Source organism: Arachis hypogaea, chromosome 14 (genome assembly GCF_003086295.3).
Source record: "Arachis hypogaea cultivar Tifrunner chromosome 14, arahy.Tifrunner.gnm2.J5K5, whole genome shotgun sequence".
In the NCBI taxonomy this organism is placed as follows: domain Eukaryota; kingdom Viridiplantae; phylum Streptophyta; class Magnoliopsida; order Fabales; family Fabaceae; genus Arachis; species Arachis hypogaea.
The window spans coordinates 102611393-102633248 of NC_092049.1; the positions used below are offsets into that span (position 1 = coordinate 102611393).

At 39.6% G+C, this 21856-nt stretch overlaps 1 non-coding gene across 1 annotated transcript; it reads right to left on the reverse strand.

Moving 5' to 3' along the window:
- Positions 1-11700: 11700 nt before the first annotated feature.
- On the reverse strand, positions 11701-11807 carry LOC112746050 (small nucleolar RNA R71). The gene has a single exon (XR_003173950.1). It is a non-coding gene; the product is annotated as a small nucleolar RNA R71 (small nucleolar RNA).
- Positions 11808-21856: the final 10049 nt, after the last annotated feature.

Below are 21856 nucleotides of genomic sequence, written 5' to 3' on the forward strand. Positions count from 1 at the left end.
TTCTGCTTGCTTTTTCTTTTTCTTTCTATTTTTTTTTCTATTTTTTTCTGCAAGCTTTGTTCTTTGCTGCTTTTTCTTGCTTCAAGGATCATTTTTATGATTTTTCAGATTATCAAATAACATGTCTCCTAGTCATCATTCTTTCAAGAGCTAACATATTTAACATTCTTAAACAACAACTTCAAAAGACATATGCACTGTTCAAGCATACATTCAGAAAACAAGAAGCATTGTCACCACATCAATATAATTAAGCTAAGTTCAAGGATAAATTCGAAACTCATGTACTTCTTGTTCTTTTGAATTAAAACAATTTTCATTTAAGAGAGGTGATGGATTCATAGGACATTCATAACTTTAAGACATAGTTACTAACTACTAATGATCATGTAATGAAGACACAAACATAGATAAGCACATAACATAGAAAACGAAAAACAGAAGAATTAAGAGCAAGGAATGAATCCACCTTAGTGATGGTGGCGTTTCCTTCTTGAGGAACCAATGATGTCCTTGAGCTCTTCTATGTCTCTTCCTTGTCTTTGTTGCTCCTCACTCATTGCTTTTTGATCTTCTCTTATTTCATGAAGCATGATGGAGTGCTCTTGATGTTCCACCCTTAGTTATCCCATATTAGAACTCAATTCTCCTAGGGAGGTGTTGATTTTCTCCCAATAGTTTTGTGGAGGAAAGTGCATTTGAGGCATCTCCGGGATCTCATGGTGATGAGCTTCATACGCCTCTTGAGCTCCATCTTCTTCTTAGTGATGGGCTTATCCTCTTTAATGAGGATATCTCCCTCTATGTCAATCCCAGCCGAATTGCATAGGTGGCAAATGAGGTGAGGAAAGGCTAATCTTGCCATAGTGGAGGACTTGTCAGCCACCTTGTAGAGTTCTTGAGGTATAATCTCATGAACTTCCACCTCTTCTCCAATCATGATGCTATGGATCATGATGGCCCGGTCTATAGTAACTTCAGACTGGTTGCTAGTGGGAATGATTGAGCATTGAATGAACTCCAACCATCCTTTAGCTATAGGCTTGAGGTCCAATCTTCTTAGTTGAACCGGCTTGCCTTTGGAGTCAATATTCCATTGAGCTCCTTCTACACATATGTCCATAAGGACTTGGTCCAACCTTTGATCAAAGTTGACTCTCCTTGTGTAGGGGCGTGCGTTCTCTTCCATGTTTGGCAAGTTGAACGCCAACCTCACATTTTCCGGACTAAAATCCAAGTATTTCCCCCGAACCATTGTAACATAGTTCTTTGGATCCGGGTTCTTACTTTGATCATGGTTCTTGGTGATCCATGCATTAGCATAGAACTCTTGAACCATTAGGATGCCGACTTGTTGGATGAGATTTGTTAGAACTTCCCAACCTCTTCTTTGAATTTCATGTCGGATCTCCGGATACTCATTTCTTTTGAGTTTGAAAGGGACCTCAGGGATCACCTTTTTCTTGGCCACAACATCATAGAAGTGGTCTTGATGGGCTTTGGAGATGAATCTTTCCATCTCCCATGACTCGGATGTGGAAGCTTTTGTCTTCCCTTTCCCCTTTCTAGAGGATTCTCCGGTCTTAGGTGCCATCAATGGTAATGGAAAAACAAAAAGCTTATGCTTTTACCACACCAAACTTAGAATATTGCTCGTCCTCGAGCAATAAAAGAAAGAATAGATGAAAAAGAAGAAGAAATTGAGGAGAGGTAGAGTGGGATGTGTTTCGGCCAAGAAGGGTGTAGAGGGGTGTGTTGTGTGAATTAATGAAGAATGGAGGGCTTTATATAGGGAAGGGAGGGGGGTTAAGGTTCGGCCATATGGGTGGGTTTGGGTGGGAAATTGGTTTTGAATTTTGAAGGTAGGTGGAGTTTATGAGGTAGGTTTATGGGGAAGAGTGGATGGATGTGAGTGGTGAAGAGGTGATGGGGAAGAGAGATTGAGGTGATTGGTGAAGGGTTTTTGGAGAAGAGTGTTTATGGGATTGTGTGAAAGAGAGTGGTGAGAAGAAGTGAGTGGAGGTAGGTGGGGATCCTGTGGGGTCCACAGATCCTGAGATGATCCTGTGGGGTCCACAGATCCTGAGATGATCCTGTGGGATCCACATATCCTGAGGTGTTCAAGGATTTACAACCTTGCACCAAATTAGGCATGTAAAATTCCCTTGCACACAACTCTGGGCGTTCAGCGCCAGGTTGGTGCCCATTTTGGGCGTTCAACGCCCATTTGTTGCCATTTCTGGCATTGAACGCCAGAACCATGCTTGTTCTGGGCGTTCAGCGCCAGGATGCTGCCCATTTTGGGCGTTCAGCGCCAGAACCATGCTTTGTTCTGGCGTTGAACGCCAGGCAAGTGCTTCCTCCAGGGTGTGATTTTTCTTCTGCTGTTTTTGATTCCGTTTTCAATTTTTATATTTATTTTGTGACTCCACATGATCATGAACCTATAAAGACATATAACTAATTAAAATATTGTTAGATAAATAAAAATTGGGTTGCCTCCCAACAAGCACTTCTTTAATGTCAATAGCTTGACAGTGGGCTCTCATGGAGCCTCACAAATATTCAGAGCATTGTTGAAACTCTCCAACACCAAACTTAGAGTTTGGATATGGGAGTTCAACAGCAAACTTAGAGTTTGGTTGTGGCCTCCCAACACCAAACTTAGAGTTTGACTGTGGGGGCTCTAGTTGACTCTGTTTTGAGAGAAGCTTTTTCTGCTTCCTCTCCATGGATGCAGAGAGAGATCCTTGAGTTGTAAACACAAGGTTGTCCTTATTTAATTGAAGGATCAATTCTCCTCTGTCCACATCAATCACAGCTCTTGCTATGGCTAGGAAAGGTCTTCCTAGGATGATGGATTCATCCTCTTCCTTTCCAGTATCCAGGACTATGAAATCAGCAGGGATGTAAAGGCCTTCAACCTTTACTAGCACATCCTCTACTTGTCCATAAGCCTATTTTCTTGAATTGTCTGTCATCTCTAATGAGATTTTAGCAGCTTGCACCCCATAGATTCCCAGTTTCTCTATTACAGAGAGTGGCATGAGGTTTATTCCTGAACCAAGGTCACACAGAGCCTTAAAGATCATGGTGCCTATGGTACAAGGTATTATGAACTTTCCAGGATCCTGTTTCTTCTGAGGAAATGTCAGTTGATCCAGATCACTTAGTTCATTGGTGAACAAGAGAGGTTCATCTTCCCAAGTCTCAATACCAAATAATTTGGCATTCAGCTTCATGATTGCACCAAGAAACTTGGCAGTTTGCTCTTCAGTAACATCCTCATTCTCTTCAGAAGAGGAATACTCATCAGAGCTCATGAAGGGCATAAGGAGGTTCAATGGAATCTCTATAGTCTCTAGATGAGCCTCAGAGTCCTTTGGTTCCTCAGAGGGAAGCTCCTTATTGATCACTGGACGTCCTAGGAGGTCTTCCTCCTTGGGATTCACGTCCTCTCCTTCCCTTACAGGTTCGGCCATGGTGCTTATGTCAATGGCCTTGCACTCTCCTTTTGGATTCTCTTCTGTATTGCTTGGGAGAGTACTAGGAGGGATTTCAGTGATCCTTTTACTCAGCTGGCCCACTTGTGCTTCCAAATTTCTAATGGAAGACCTTGTTTCATTCATGAAACTCATAGTGGCCTTAGATAGATCAGAGACTAAATTTGCTAAGCTAGATGGATTCTGCTCAAAATTCTCTGTCTGTTGCTGAGTGGATGATGGAAAAGGCTTGCTATTGCTAAACCTATTTCTTCCACCATTATTAAAGCCTTGTTGAGGCTTTTGATCCTTCCATGAGAAATTTGGATAATTTCTCCATGATGAGTTATAGGTGTTTCCATAAGGTTCACCTAAGTAATTCACCTCTGCTATTACAGGGTTCTCAGGATCATAAGCTTCTTCTTCAGAAGATGCCTTTTGAGTACCGTTGGATGCAACTTGCATTCCATTCAGACTCTGGGAAATCATATTGACTTGCTGAGTCAATATTTTGTTCTGAGCCAATATGGCATTCAGAGTATCAACTTCAAGAACTCCATTCTTCATAGGCGTCCCATTACTCACAGGATTCCTCTCAGAAGTGTACATAAACTGGTTATTAGCAACCATGTCAATGAGTTCTTGAGCTTCTGCAGGCGTTTTCTTTAGGTGAATGGATCCACCTGCAGAAGTATCCAATGACATCTTTGATAACTCAGATAAATCATCATAGAATATATCCAGGATGGTCCATTCTGAAAGCATGTCAGAAGGATACTTTTTGGTCAGCTGTTTGTATCTTTCCCAAGCTTCATAGAGGGATTCACCCTCTTTTTGTTTGAAGGTTTGAACATCCACTCTAAGCTTGCTCAGCTTTTGAGGAGGAAAGAACTTAGCTAAGAAAGCCGTGACCAGCTTATCCCAAGAGTTCAGGCTATCTTTAGGTTGAGAGTCCAACCATATTCTAGCTCTGTCTCTTACAGCAAATGGGAAAATCATGAGCCTGTAGACTTCAAGATCTACTCCATTAGTCTTAACAGTATCACAGATCTGCAAGAATTCAGTTAAGAACTGAAAAGGATCTTCAGATGGAAGTCTATGAAACTTGCAGTTCTGCTGCATCAGAGAAACTAATTGAGGTTTCAGCTCAAAATTGTTTGCTCCAATGGTAGGAATGGAGATGCTTCTTCCATGTAAATTGGAATTTGGTGCAGTAAAGTCACCAAGCATTCTCCTTGCATGTAAATTGTAATAAACAGCAGTAGAAATTCAGTTCATATGACGTGAAAGTAGTACATAAAAGAGTAGCACATAGCAAGTCACATGAATTCAGAAAAGAAACAAATTCAATCTGCAGCAAGAAATAAAATTTAGTTGGAATAATGACAAAACAGCATTAAACAGGAATGAACAGCATATTCGTAGCATCAATAGCACAACAATTTCAAAATTGCAAAATAGATAAAGCAAGCAGCAAGAACGGCGCAATTATCAGACCTAAATCCACTAACCACATCCTAGCTACCTAACCACCTAAAATCCACTACGAACATGCATCTCTAACTATCCTAATTCTAACAAAATGTAACTAAGCTAATTAATCTAATTTAACAGAATTAGAATTTGAGTTTGCAGAGATAGAGGTAGTGAAACCTGGGGGGTGTTGTGACACTAGAATTGGGGAAAGAAGAAAGAGGGTTGGTGTCGCCGGAAGTGGTGACGGCGCGGCGGCTCTACTGTGGCGCAAGGAGGTGCGGTGGTGGCGGACTTGGGATTGGCGATGGGGCAGGGGTGAGAAGAGGAAGAGAAGGGAGAGAAGAAAAGAAAGTAGGGGAGGGGGTGATGGTGGTAGCGTGGTCGTCGACGGTGACGGCGGGGGCTGGTTCGGTCACGGCGGAGGCAGGGGGCAGTGGGGGTCGAGAGGAGGAAAGAGAAGAAGGAGGGGTGAGGGTGGGGTGAATGGCGGTGGGTTTGGGGTCAGTGACGGTGGCGGTGCGGCGGTGATGGCGGCGGTGGTGGCTGGTGGCAGCGGAAGGTTGGAGAGAGAGAGAGAGAGAAGAATGGAGATGGAACATTGGGGAGGGGGAAGAAAAGTGACACTGGGGCTAGGGTTTCCGCGTCAGGGGTTTAGGGAATTTGAATCCACGCGTACGCGTGGACCACGCGTGCGCATGGATGAGGTAAAATTGAAACGATGCGAAAGTGTCATTGACGCGAATGCGTGAAGAGGGGTAGGTGAAGATGACGCGTACGCGTGAAGCACGCGTACGCATCGACCAGAATTGTGCTAAACGCACGATTCTAGCGTCGTTTTGGCGCAACTCTCTGTTTCAATTTGGGGGGGGGCAAAAATTTTCAGGCAACGCGTGCACGTCGCCCATGCCCACGCGTGATGTGTGTAAGTGAAAAATGATGCGTACGCGTCATTGACGCGCATGCTTGGACCAATTTATGCCTAACGTACACCAGCCGCATGATTCCAGCCCAACTTTCTGGGCGTTGGATGGTGACACCGATTTGGAATCGACGCCCACGCGTGGCCCATGCGCACGCGTGGGGTGGTTTTTTTTTTTTCGAATATGCAGAATGCAAGGTGCAGATGCTGATGCGGATGTTATGAATGATACTAGGGAAAATAAAATAAACTAAAAACAAACAGAACAAAATAAAATTAAAATTGAAAGAGAACGATCATACCATGGTGGGTTATCTCCCACCTAGCACTTTTAGTTAAATTCCTTAAGTTGGACGTTTGGTGAGCTCCTTGTCATGGTGGCTTGTGCTTGAACTCATCCAGAAATCTCCACCAACGTTTGGAATTCCAATAGCCTCCGGGGTCCCAAACTAGGCACGTAAAGCCTTCCAGCAAGTTAAAGCAGGTGATCATGTTCCCGGAGTATTGATTATCAGAATGAATTCCAGGATCCCAAACTTTACTTTTGTACCCGTCTTCTTGCTGACCATCTTTGTTCCAACCGGGTGGAAAGCAAGTTGAACTCTCACTGAGATACCCAAACATCTTTCGAGACCCATTCAATCGAGCTCTATACCAATCCTTACACTTCCATTTGGAGCGTAGAACCTTATTGAACCTTACCTGCCAACTATTATTACTAACCATCTCCCTCTTACTCTTAAAGCCATAAAGAGCTCGAAGCTGGCCATCGGTTTCAAGCAAACCGTATTCAAGTGGAAAGGTAAAGACAAAGGCAAAGGATTTTACCCACTTAAAGTTTGTATTGGGTGGTAATGGCCTTGGGAGAGGTGTTTCCAGTGGTCTTTCAAGCTCCACTTCCTTGTACTCTTCTATGAATAATTCCACTTCCTTACAAACCTCTTCGACTGCAATCACGTCTTGATCAAAGTCTTCGATTTCTTCCTCATCACTCAAGTCATAAGTTGGAGGTTGAAAAAAGTCTACCTCCACATCATCTTCATATTCACTTGGGGAAGATTCTTCAATCTCAAAGAACTCAATTGCGGATGCAAGTTCATTCTTAGGAGAGCCTAGTTCATGATCATCATTACCAAGGAAACTTGCTTCTTGATCTGTTCCGTCCAGTTCTTCATAAGATACATGCCTTGGGGGTTGTGCACTATCCTCCTTAGCATCAATTTCAAATTTCTTAGCGAAATTCTCTACAATTCTTGATTCCCATGGATGTTCAGCGTCTCCTAAGTCTTCAACCACTTCTTCTTCCTTGATAATTTCAGCTTCCTCTACTTGTTCCAGCACAAAGTCATGCTCCATACTGTCAACCGGAGCTTCTAGTGTCTCCTTCATGCTACGTTCTTCATTAGATTCTCCACATGAAGCCATGGGAGTTCCTTGAGTGTCCGAACGTCGGGAAGCTAATTGATTTATCGCTTGCTCCAGTTGATGAAGGGTTGCATGAAATTGATCTACTACTTCCTTGAGGCGAGCCTGTGATTCTTGGGTCGATGGATATGGACATGGTGCATATGGAAGTGGTGGTTCTTGGGAGTAATTGGATTGGAATTGGGGTGGGTAAGGGTTAGGGTCATATGGAGGTGAATGGTTGTAGATGGCTAGTGAGTATGGTGGTTCGAAGCTATGTTGAGGAGTGATGAGCGGATAATTTATACGCTTTTTGGCATTGTTTTTAGTATGTTTTTAGTATAATCTAGTTACTTTTAGGGATGTTTTCATTAGTTTTTATGTTAAATTCACATCTCTGGACTTTACTATGAGTTTGTGTGTTTTTCTGTGATTTCAGGTATTTTCTGGCTGAAATTGAGGGACTTGGGCAAAAATCAGATTCAGAGGTTGAAGAAGGACTGCTGATGCTGTTGGATTCTGACCTCTCTGCACTCAAAAGTGGATTTTTTGGAGCTACAGAACTCAAAATGGCGCGCTTTCAATTTCGTTGGAAAGTAGACATCCAGGGCTTTCCAGAAATATATAATAGTCCATACTTTGGCCGAGTTTAGAAGACGCAAAAGGGCGTTGAACGCCAGTTCTATATTGCAGTCTGGAGTTAAACGCCGGAAACACGTCACGAACCAGAGTTGAACGCCAAAAACACGTTACAACTTGGAGTTCAATTCTAGAAGAAGCCTCTGCACGTGTAAACTTCAAGCTCAGCCCAAGCACACACCAAGTGGGCCCCGGAAGTGGATTTATGCATCAATTACTTATTTCTGTAAACCCTAGTAACTAGTTTAGTATAAATAGAACTTTTTACTAGTATTTTAGACATCTTATGATTTTTAGTTCATCTTTAGATCATATTGATCACGTTTGGGGGCTGGCCTCTCGGACATGCCTGAACCATCATCACTTATGTATTTTCAACGGTAGAGTTTCTACACACCATAGATTAAGGTGTGGAGCTCTGCTGTTCCTCATGAATTAATGCAAAGTACTACTGTTTTTTATTCAATTCAACTTATTCTGCTTATAAGATATTCATTCGTACCCCAACATGAATGTGATGAATGTGACAATCATCATCATTCCCCCACGAACGCGTGCCTGACAACCACTTCCGTTCCACCTTAGATTGGATGATTATCTCTTGGATCTCTTAATCAGAATCTTCGTGGTATAAGCTAGATTGATGGCGGCATTCATGAGAATCTGGAAAGTCTAAACCTTGTCTGTGGTATTCCGAGTAGGATTCAGGGATTGAATGACTGTGACAAACTTCAAACTCGCGAGTGCTGGGCGTAGTGACAGACGCAAAAGGAGGGTGAACCCTATTCCAGTATGATCGAGAACCTCAGATGATTAGCCGTGCTGTGACAGAGCATTTGGACCTTTTTCACAAGAGGATGGTATGTAGCCATTGACAACGGTGATGCCCTTACATAAAGTTTGCCATGGAAAGGAGTAGGACTGATTGGATGAAGACAGCAGGAAAGTAGAAGTTCAGAAGAACGAAGGCATCTCTATACGCTTATCTGAAATTCTCATCAATGAATTACATAAGTATTTCTATCTTTATTTTCTATTTATTTATTATTTATTTTTGAAAACTCCATAACTATTTGATATCCGCCTGATTGAGATTTACAAGGTGACCATAGCTTGCTTCATACTAACAATCTCCGTGGGATCGACCCTTACTCACGTAAGGTTTTATTACTTAGACGACCCAGTGCACTTGTTGGTTAGTTGTATCGAAGTTGTGACAAATTATGAATTAAGATTAGAGCACCAAGTTTTTGGAGCCATCACCAGGGATTGTTCGAGTGACAATTTCGCCCAGGGATCACAATTTTGTGCACCAAGTTTTTGGCGCCGTTGCCGGGGATTGTTTTGAGTTTGGACAACTGACGGTTCATCTTGTTGCTCAGATTAGGTAATTTTTTTTTTGTTTTATTTTCGAAAATTTTTCAAAAAAAATCTTTCAAAAAATTTTTTTTTTATATTATGTTCTTCAGAATTTTTAAGAATGAATTCTAGAGTTTCATGAAGTATGTGAAGCCTGGCTGGCTGTAAAGCCATGTCTAAATTCTTTTGGACTGAGGCTTCCAAACCATCTTCATAGAGGCAAGTTAATTTGATAATTAATGAGTAGTATATCTGAGTTACATGCTGAAGCTTGGCTGGCCATTGGCCATGTCTAGTGTTTTGGACCGGAGCTTTCACTGAAAGCTTGGCTGGCTAGTGAGCCATGTCTATTTCCTGGACTGAAGCTTTAGACTAAGAATGCAAGATTCCTGGAATTCATATTAAAAATTTTGGAATCCTTATTTTTCTTTTTCAAATTAATTTTTTGAAAAATATAAAAAAAATTAGAAAATCATAAAAATCAAAAAAATATTTTGTGTTTCTTGTTTGAGTCTTGAGTCAGATTTTAAGTTTGGTGTCAATTGCATGTTTATCTTGCATTTTTCGAAAAAAATCATGCATTCATGGTGTTCTTCATTATCTTCAAGTTGTTCTTGGTAAATCTTCTTGTTTGATCTTGATGTTTTCTTGTTTTGTGCATTTTCTTGTTTTTCATGTGCATTTTTGCATTCATAGTGTCTGAACATGAAAGATTTCTAAGTTTGGTGTCTTGTATGTTTTCTTTGCATATAAAAATTTTCAAAAATATGTTCTTGATGTTCATCATGATCTTCAAAGTGTTCTTGGTGTTCATCTTGACATTCATAGCATTCTTGCATGCATTCATTGTTTTGATCCAAAATTTTCATGCATTGAGTCTTTTTCAAGTTTTTCTCTTTCATCATTAAAAATTCAAAAATAAAAAAAATATCTTTCCTTTTTTCTCTCATAAATTTCGAAAATTTGGATTGACTTTTTCAAAAATTTTTAAAAATTCATTTGTTTCTTATGAGTCAAATCAAATTTTCAATTTAAAAATCTTATCTTTTTCAAAATCTTTTTCAAAAATCAAATCTTTTTCATTTTTCTTATTTATTTTTGAAAATTTTAAAAATATTTTTTTAAAAAATCTTTTTCTTAATTTTACATCATATTTTCGAAAATATCATCAACAATTAATGTTTTGATTCAAAAATTTCAAGTTTGTTACTTACTTGTTAAGAAAGATTCAAACTTTAAGTTCTAGAATCATATCTTGTGATTTCTTGTGAATCAAGTCATTAATTGTGATTTTAAAAATCAAATCTTTTTCAAAACTAATTTCAATCATATCTTTTCAAAATTATTTTTTTATCTTACCTTTTTCAAAATCATATCTTTTTAATCATACCTTTTCATATCATATCTTTTTCAAATATCTTTTCTAACTTCTTAACTTCTTATCTTTTCAAAATTGATTTTCAAATCTTTTTCAACTAACTAATTGACTTTTTGTTTGTTTCTTATCTTTTTCAAAACTACCTAACTAACTCTCTCTCTCTAATTTTCGAAAATCTCTTCCCTCTTTTTCAAAAAATTCTTTTTAATTAACTAATTGTTTCAATTTAATTTTAATTTGATTTCATTCCTAATTTTCGAAAATCACTAACCCCTTTTCAAAATTTTATTTTCAAAAATCTTCTTTCTCTCTCATCTCCTTCTATTGATTTATTCATCTACTAACACTTCTCCTCACCTCATATCTCTGCTCCTATCCTCACCCTTGTGTTTGGATTATTCATTCTTCTTCACTCTTATTCCCTTTCTTCTTCTACTCACACAAAGGAACCTATCTCTACTGAGGCAAAGAGGATCCCTATTATTATTTTCTGTTCCCTTCTTTTTCATATGAGCAGGAGCAAGGACAAGAACATTCTTGTTGAAGCAGACCCCGAACCTGAAAGGACTCTGAAGAGAAAACTAAGAAAAGCTAAAATACAACAATCCAGAGACAACCTTACAGGAATTTTCGAATAGGAAGAGGAGATGGCAGCCAAAAATAATAATAATGCAAGGAGGATGCTTGGTGACTTTACTGCACTTAATTCCAATTTACATGGAAGAAGCATCTCCATTCCTGCCATTGGAGAAAACAATTTTGAGCTGAAACCTCAACTAGTTTCTCTGATGCAGCAAAACTGCAAGTTTCATGGACTTTCATCTGAAGATCCTTTTCAGTTCTTAACTGAATTCTTGCAGATCTGTGATACTGTTAAGACTAATGGAGTAGATCCTGAAGTCTACAGGCTCATGCTTTTCCCGTTTGCTGTAAGAGATAGAGCTAGAGTATGGTTGGATTCTCAACCCAAAGATAGCCTGAACTCTTGGGATAAGCTGGTCAAGGCTTTTTTAGCCAAGTTCTTTCCTCCTCAAAAGCTGAGTAAGCTTAGAGTGGATGTTCAAACCTTCAGACAGAAAGAAGGTGAATCCCTCTATGAAGCTTGGGAGAGATACAAGGAACTGACCAAAAGTATCCTTCTGACATGCTTTCAGAATGGACCATCCTGGATATATTCTATGATGGTCTGTCTGAATTAGCTAAGATGTCATTGGATACTTCTGCAGGTGGATCCATTCACCTAAAGAAAATGCCTGCAGAAGCTCAAGAACTCATTGACATGGTTGCTAACAACTAGTTCATGTACACTTCTGAGAGGAATCCTGTGAGTAATGGGACACCTCAGAAGAAGGGAGTTCTTGAAATTGATACTCTGAATGCCATATTGGCTCAGAATAAAATATTGACTTAGCAAGTCAATATGATTTCGCAGAGTCTGAATGGAATGCAAGCTGCATCCAACAGTACTCAAGAGGCATCTTTTGAAGAAGAAGCTTATGATCCTGAGAACCCTGCAATAGCAAAGGTGAATTACATGGGTGAACCATATGGAAACACCTATAATCCCTCATGGAGAAATCACTCAAATTTCTCATGGAAGGATCAACAAAAGCCTCAACAAGGCTTTAATAATGGTGGAAGAAACAGGTTTAGCAATAGCAAGCCTTTTCCATCATCCACTTAGCAACAGACAGAGAATTTTGAGCAGAATCCATCTAGCTTAGCAAATTTAATCTCTAATCTATCTAAGGCCACTGTGAGTTTCATGAATGAAACAAGGTCCTCCATTAGAAATTTGGAAGCACAAGTGGGCCAGCTGAGTAAAAGGATCACTGAAATCCCTCCTAGTACTCTCCCAAGTAATACAGAGGAAAATCCAAAAGGAGAGTGCAAGGCCATTGATATAACCATCATGGCTGAATCCAAGGAAGAAGGGGAGGACGTGAATCCCAAGGAGGAAGACCTCCTGGGACGTCCAGCGATCAATAAGGAGTTTTCCTCTGAGGAACCAAAGGAATCTGAGACTCATCTGGAGACCATAGAGATTCCATTGAACCTCCTTATGCCATTCATGAGTCCTGATGAGTATTCTTCTTCTGAAGAGAATGAGGATGTCACTGAAGAACAAGTTGCCAAGTTCCTTGGTGCAATCATGAAGCTGAATGCCAATTTATTTGGTAATAAGACTTGGGGAGATGAACCTTCCCTGTTCACCAATGAACTAAATGCATTGGATCAACTGAGATTGCCTCAGAAGAAACAGGATCCTGGAAAGTTCCTAATACCTTGTACCATAGGCACCATGACCTTTGAGAAGGCTCTATGTGACCTAGGGTCAGGAATAAACCTCATGCCACTCTCTGTAATGGACAAATTGGGAATCTTTGAGGTACAAGCTGCTAAAATCTCATTAGAGATGGCAGACAATTCCAAAAAACAGGCTTATGGACAAGTAGAGGACATGTTAGTAAAGATTGAGGGCCTTTACATCCCTGCTGATTTCATAATCCTAGATACTGGGAAGGATGAGGATGAATCCATCATCCTTGGAAGACCCTTCCTAGCCACAACAAGAGCTGTGATTGATGTTGACAGAGGTGAATTAGTCCTTCAATTGAATGAGGACTCCCTTGTGTTTAAAACTCAAGGTCATCCTTCTGTAAACATGGAAAAGAGGCACAGTAAGCTTCTCCCACTGCAGAGTCAACCAGAGCCCCCACAGTCAAACTCTAAGTTTGGTGTTGGGAGGCCACAACCAAACTCTAAGTTTGGTGTTGAACTCCCATATCCAAACTCTAAGTTTGGTGTTGGAAAGTCTCAACAATGCTCTGAACATCTGTGAGGCTCCATGAGAGCCCACTGTCAAGCTATTGACATTAAAGAAGCGCTTGTTGGGAGGCAACCCAATTTTTATTTATCTAATTTTAATTTATTTTTATTGTTATTTCATGTTTTATTAGGTTCATGATCATGTAGAGTCACAAAATAAATATAAAAATTGAAAACAGATTCAAAAACAGCAGAAGAAAAATCACACCCTGGAGGAAGGACTTACTGGCGTTTAAACGCCAGTAAGGAGCATCTGGCTGGCGTTCAACGCCAGAACAGAGCATGGATTTGGCGTTGAACGCCCAAAACAAGCAGCATCCTGGCGTTTAGACGCCAGGAATGCACACTGAGGAAAGCTGGCGCTGAACGCCAGAAACAAGCATAGAACTGGCGTTCAACGCCAGAAACATGCTGTATCTGGGCGCTGAACGCCCAGAACAAGCACCAATTCGGCGTTTAAACGCCAGAATTGCATGCAAAGGCATTTTACATGCCTAATGGGTGCAGGGATGCAAACCCTTGACACCCCAGGATCTGTGGACCCCATAGGATCAACTCAGCATCTGTGAACCCTACAGGATCCCCACCTACCACCACTCACTCTCTTCCCTCTTCTCAATGTTCATCCTCTCTTCCCAATAAACACTCTTCCCCAAAACTCTTCACCAATCACCTCAATCTCTCTTCCCTATCACCACTTCACCACTCACATCCATCCACTCTTCCCCATAAACCTACCTCATAAACTCCACCTACCTTCAAAATTCAAAATCAATTTCCCACCCAAACCCACCCTATATGGCCGAAACTAAACCCCCTCCCCTCCCTATATAAAGCCCTCCATTCTTCCTCATTTTCACACAACACAACCCTCTCTTCCCCTTCTTGGCCGAATACACCTCTCTCTCCTCTCCTCCATATTTTCTTCTTCTTCTTCATCGATTCTTTCTTCTCTTGCTCGAGGGCGAGCAATATTCTAAGTTTGGTGTGGTAAAAGCATAAGCTTTTTGTTTTTTCCATTACCATTGATGGCACCAAAGACCGGAGAATCCTCTAGAAAAGGGAAAGGGAAGACAAAAGCTTCCACCTCCGAGTCATGGGAGATGGAAAGATTCATCTCCAAAGCTCATCAAGACCACTTCTATGATGTTGTGGCCAAGAAGAAGGTGATCCCCGAGGTCCCTTTCAAGCTCAAGAGAAATGAGTATCCGGAGATCCGACATGAAATCCAAAGAAGAGGTTGGGAAGTTCTAACAAACCCCATCCAACAAGTCGGCATCCTAATGGTTCAAGAGTTCTATGCCAATGCATGGATCACTAAGAACCATGATCAAAGTAAGAACCCGAATCCAAAGAATTATATTACAATGGTTCGGGGGAAATACTTAGATTTTAGTCCGGAAAATGTGAGGTTGGCGTTCAACTTGCCTATGATGCAAGGAGATGCACGCCCCTACACTAGAAGGGTCAACTTTGATCAAAGGTTGGACCAAGTCCTCATGGACATATGTGTGGAAGGAGCTCAATGGAAGATTAACTCAAAAGGCAAACCGGTTCAACTTAGAAGACTGGACCTTAAGCCTGTGGCTAGAGGATGGTTGGAGTTCATCCAACGCTCAATCATTCCCACTAGCAACCAGTCTGAAGTTACCATAGACCGGGCCATTATGATCCACAGTATCATGATTGGAGAGGAAGTAGAAGTTCATGAAGTCATCTCCCTTGAACTCTACAAAATAGCCAAAAAGCCCTCTCCCTTGGCAAGGCTAGCTTTTCCTCATCTTATTTGCCATCTATGTTATTCAGCTGGAGCTTCCATAGAAGGAGACATTCCCATTGAGGAAGAAAAGCCCATCACTAAGAAAAGGATGGAGCAAACAAGAGAGCCCACTCATGGAGCTCAAGAAATGCATGAGGAAGCTCACCATCAAGAAATCCCTGAGATACCTCAAGGGATGCACTTTCCTCCACAGAATTTTTGGGAGCAAATCAACACCTCCCTAAGAGAATTAAGTTCCAACATGGGACAATTAAGGGTGGAACATCAAGAGCACTCCATCATCCTCCATGAAATTAGAGAAGATCAAAAAGCAATGAGGGAGGAGCAACAAAGACAAGGAAGAGACATAGAAGAGCTCAAGGACATCATTGGTTCCTCAAGAAGAAAATGCCACCATCACTAAGGTGGACTCATTCCTTGTTCTTAAATTTTTTGTTTTTCGTTTTCTTTATGTTAAGTGCTTATCTATGTTTGTGTCTTATTATATGATCATTAGTAATTAGCAACTATGTCTTAAAAGTTATGAATGTCCTATGAATCCATCACCTCTCTTAAATGAAAAATGTTTTAATTCAAAAGAACAAGAAGTACATGAGTTTCGAATTTATCCTTGAACTTAGTTTAATTATATTGATGTGGTGACAATACTTTTTATTTTCTGAATGAATGCTTGAACAGTGCATATGTCTTTTGAAGTTGTTGTTTAAGAATGTTAAATATGTTGGCTCTTGAAAGAATGATGACAAGGAGACATGTTATTTGATAATCTGAAAAATCATAAAAATGATTCTTGAAGCAAGAAAAAGAAATGAATACAAAAGCTTGCAGAAAAAAAAAATAGAAAAGAAAAAAAATAGCGAAAAAAAAAACAAAGAAAGAAAAAAAAAGCAAGCAGAAAAAGCCAAAAGCTCTTAAAACCAAAAGGCAAGAGCAAAAAGCCAATAACCCTTAAAACCAAAAGGCAAGGGTAAAGAAAAAGGATCCCAAGGCTTTGAGCATCAGTGGATAGGAGGGCCTAAAGGAATAAAATCCTGGCCTAAGCGGCTAAACCAAGATGTCCCTAACCATGTGCTTGTTGCGTGAAGGTGTCAAGTGAAAACTTGAGACTGAGCGGTTAAAGTCAAGGTCCAAAGCAAAAACAAAGTGTGCTTAAGAACCCTGGACACCTCTAATTGGGGACTTTAGCAAAGCTTAGTCACAATCTGAAAAGGTTCACCCAATTATGTGTCTGTGGCATTTATGTATCCGGTGGTAATACTGGAAAACAAAGTGCTTAGGGCCACGGCCAAGACTCATAAAGTAGCTGTGTTCAAGAATCAACATACTGAACTAGGAGAATCAATAACACTATCTGAACTCTGAGTTCCTATAGATGCCAATCATTCTGAACTTCAATGGATAAAGTGAGATGCCAAAACTATTCAAGAGGCAAAAAGCTACAAGTCCCGCTCATCTGATTGGAGCTATGTTTCATTGATAGTTTGGAATTTATAGTATATTCTCTTCTTTTTATCCTATTTGATTTTCAGTTGCTTGGGGACAAGCAACAATTTAAGTTTGTTGTTGTGATGAGCGGATAATTTATACGCTTTTTGGCATTGTTTTTAGTATGTTTTTAGTAGAATCTAGTTACTTTTAGGGATGTTTTCATTAGTTTTTATGTTAAATTCACATTTCTGGACTTTACTATGAGTTTGTGTGTTTTTCTGTGATTTCAGGTATTTTCTGGCTGAAATTGAGGGACTTGGGCGAAAATCAGATTCAGAGGTTGAAGAAGGACTGCTGATGCTGTTGGATTCTGACCTCCCTGCACTCAAAGTGGATTTTCTGGAGCTACAGAACTCCCAATGGCGCGCTTCCAATTGCGTTGGAAAGTAGACATCCAGGGCTTTCCAGCAATATATAATAGTCCATACGTTGGCCGAGTTTAGATGACACAAAAGGGCGTTGAACGCCAGTTCTACGCTGCAGTCTGGAGTTAAACGCCAGAAACACGTCACGAACCAGAGTTGAACGCCAAAAACACGTTACAACTTGGCGTTCAACTCCAGAAGAAGCCTCTGCACGTGTAAACTTCAAGCTCAGCCCAAGCACACACCAAGTGGGCCCCGGAAGTGGATTTATGCATCAATTACTTATTTCTGTAAACCCTAGTAACTAGTTTAGTATAAATAGAACTTTTTACTAGTCTTTTAGACATCTTATGATTTTTAGTTCATCTTTAGATCATATTGATCACGTTTGGGGACTGGCTTCTCGGCCATGCCTAAACCATCATCACTTATGTATTTTCAACGGTAAAGTTTCTATACACCATAGATTAAGGTGTGGAGCTCTGCTGTTCCTCATGAATTAATGCAAAGTACTATTGTTTTTTATTCAATTCAACTTATTCCGCTTCTAAGATATTCATTCGTACTCCAACATGAATGTGATGAACATGACAATCATCATCATTCCCCCACGACGCGTGCCTGACAACCACTTCCGTTCCACCTTAGATTGGATGATTATCTCTTGGATCTCTTAATCAGAATCTCCGTGGTATAAGCTAGATTGATGGCGGCATTCATGAGAATCCGGAAAGTCTAAACCTTGTTTGTGGTATTCCGAGTAGGATTCAGGGATTGAATGACTGTGGCGAACTTCAAACTCGCGAGTGCTGGGCGTAGTGACAGACGCAAAAGGAGGGTGAACCCTATTCCAGTATGATCGAGAACCTCAGATGATTAGCCGTGCTGTGACAGAGCATTTGGACCTTTTTCACAAGAGGATGGGATGTAGCCATTGACAACGGTGATGCCCTTACATAAAGTTTACCATGGAAAGGAGTAGGACTGATTGGATGAAGACAGCAGGAAAGCAGAAGTTCAGAAGAACGAAGGCATCTCTATACGCTTATCTGAAATTCTCATCAATGAATTACATAAGTATTTCTATCTTTATTTTCTATTTATTTATTATTTATTTTCGAAAACTCCATAACTATTTGATATCCGCCTGACTGAGATTTACAAGGTGACCATAGCTTGCTTCATACCAACAATCTCCGTGGGATCGACCCTTACTCACGTAAGGTTTTATTACTTGGACGACCCAGTGCACTTGCTGGTTAGTTGTATCGAAGTTGTGACAAATTATGAATTAAGATTAGAGCACCAAGTTTTTGGAGCCATCACCAGGGATTGTTCGAGTGACAATTTCGCCCAGGGATCACAATTTCGTGCACCAAGGAGGTGTTTTATTGGCATATGATGGAACTTGTTAGTAACTACAAGGGGGTCCACCATATCTATCATCTTGATACGCACCTCGGAATGGCTCTTGACCATAGTAATTTGGTGGAGGTTAGTTGTCACGAAAAGGTCCACCATAACTATTGTCTTGGCATGCATTGTAGAATGGTCATTGTCCATGATATCTTGGAAGGTGTTGTTGCCGAAAGGGTTGATCAGATTCTCGTGGCTCCTTCCATCTTTGATTGTTTTGACCTTCATGCACGTTCCTGTTATAGCTTCCATTCCTTTCAACAACATTGGAACCAAACTTAAAGCCAGAGGGGTGAGAACTCATAATAGCTAATAAAAATTAAAAAGAAAAATAAAAACAAATAACCAAAAGAAAATATTTACAATAACCAATAATAAGGCACACAATTACGATTCCCCGGCAATGGCGCCATTTTGACGAACGGACTTTTGTATGGTCTAGAATTTTATAAAAATAATCACGTTGTAGGTATAGTTTCTAAACCAACTAAAATCCTTTCGTACAAAAACTTGTTTGTCACTAAAGCAAACCCAATAAAATTAAACCGAAGTATTTAAACCTCGGGTCGTCTCTCAAGGAATTGCAGGGTAGTATGATTTATTATTGGTTATGGAAGAAAGTATCTTTTTGGGTTTTTGAAATAGGGAACAAGGAAATAAATTGATAATAAAGTAAATTAATAATCATGAAAACCATTGCAAGGTATAAGAACTGGAAATCCCATCCTAGTTATCCTTATCAGGTGTGACAAGAATTGTTTATTGCTCCCACTTAGTTAACCGTTACTAAATAAAGGAAAGTCAAGTGGACTAATCAATTTGATTCCTCAAGTCCTAGTCAACTCCTAAGGAAAGACTAGCTTTAGAGGGATCCAAATCAATCAGCAAATTACAATTGTCAATCAACTGCTGAGTTTGATAACTCAAGTGTCACTAATTACTCAACCAAAGCAAAGGGAAAAAATCTAAATTATTTATATCATAAATAGAAGAAAGCAATCATAAATCTGAAATACCTCGAATTGTATTAAATAGAAAATCAAATTAAACATAGGAATCCATAAACCAATTTAGCAACATAAGTAATCAATAAGAGAAAATAGATAAAGTAGAATACTAAGGCAATTAAAAGTAGAAAAGAAACTAAATTAAGGAACATTGAACCTGGAATTGAGAAGGAATGAAGCATAAACTAAGAGAAATCTTAAATCCTAAAACCTAAGAGAGAGGAGAGAGCCTCTCTCTTTAAAAACTACATCTAAAATCTAAAATTGCCAATAATGAATGAATGATTGATGATTCCTTTGATTCCCTCATTCTCCAGGCTCTATTCTGTGTTTATGGGCTTGAATTTGGGCCAAAAAAGGACCCAGAAATTGCTGAGGGCGTTTTCTGTAACTTTTTGCACGTGGCGTCTGTCATGCGTACGCGTAGGTCACGCGTGCGCATCATTTGGAAGTTTTCCCTATCACGTGTATGCGTCAGTCACGCGTACGCATCACTCGTGCTCTGCGCTAGGCACGCGTCCGCGTCGTCCATGCGTGCGCGTCGCTGCCATTTTCTTCAAACCTCCATTTTGTACGTTTCTTCCACTTTTGCATGTTTCCTTTCTATCCACTAAGCCATTCCTGCCCTATAAAGCCTGAAAATACTTAACACATAGGTCACGACATCGAATGGTAATAAAGGATAATTAAAATTAGAATTTTTAAAGCATAGGAAACATGTTTTTACATATATCACATAATAAGGAAGGAATTGTAAAACCATGCAAATTATATGAATAAGTGGGTGAAGAATTGATAAAAACCATTTAATTGAGCACAAGATAAATCATAAAATAGTGCTTTATCACACATCTTTAACCCGGATAAGGATTACTCGTCTATGCACAAGCCAGGACTCGAATAGGAATTACTCGTCTATTCTCGGATAGGAATTTCTCATCTACCCTTGACATTACACATCGAATAGGAATTACTCGTCTATACTCACAAACATAGCTCGAATAGGAATTACTCATCTACCCTTACTGTCATAACTCGACCTTTCGAAATAATCCACAATTAAACTCAGTTCTCATCATTAATCATATCTCATTATCTAAACTCATAATCATAGCTTGGATAGGAATTACTCATCCATCCTTAAAATCACAACTCCTTCATTATCAGCTCATAATATCACCACAATTCTCATTATATCTCATTAATCACTTTCACTATTCTCATCAAATCAGGTATCCTCTTTTTCAACTTCTTTGATGCTCATTTCTATCTTCTTCCACTTGCTAACCCTTACTTTGTGACTTAAAACCTTACTAATAAATTTTAGTCAGAATCTTTAGAAGTTTGGAGAATTAAAGGATTGTTCAATAGTTCAAAATAGTGAGTTTTCATTAAAACAATAGTTTCGGAAGTTTACAGGCTTGTCGGGAAAGTCAAACCGTGAAAAATAGAGTTTTATGTGAAATAGGTTTTGTGCGTAAGCACACAACAGAGCATCCTTCCCAACCGGTGCGTACACACCAGAATTCATGCAACTTCGAAAATTCAGCTTTTGGCACATAACTTTCGACGTTCATAACTTCCTCTACAAAATTCTAATTTCCTCAAATTTTATACCGTTTTAAAGCTATTGAAAATATCTTTAATTTGAAATAGATTTCATTCAATTCCAAAATTTGAGGCTCAAGTTATGGATCGCCAAAGTTCACTAAAAATTTGTTGTTACCAAAAATTACCAACACCTCAATTCTTCAAAGTTTTCATTTTCAAACCAAAATTTCTCACCCAAAACAACCCCAAAGTCCATCCAAAATCCTTCCATACCCTCTTTACCCCTTTCTCAACATAACAATATCCAATCCTTACCAATTTTAATCCCATAAATTCATATCCAAACAATAATATCATAAATTAACAACATAACACTCATTATCAATATTCATCAATCATCAACTTCATCAAAAATTAACAATTCACCACATTATCATAAATGGCTCAATAGGTACATCCAAAAAGCACTAATCCATAACGAACCCAACTACTCCAACTTATCCTAGGTCAACTAGCCTACGTTTTCACGAAACAATATATATTATCTACGAGAAACCAAAACCATACCTTGGCCGATTCCTTGTAAAATTTGGAACGTCACCATTTGTCTCTGTTCCACAAAACCCAAGCTTCTAAGGTCACACCAAACGGGTCTTCGGCTCCCTAGAGTCCAATACCAAGTCTCCAACACCACCAATTTGTTTCCAAAGTACACAATCCAAACTAATTTTACAAAATAACAATAAAATTACCATAGGTTTCA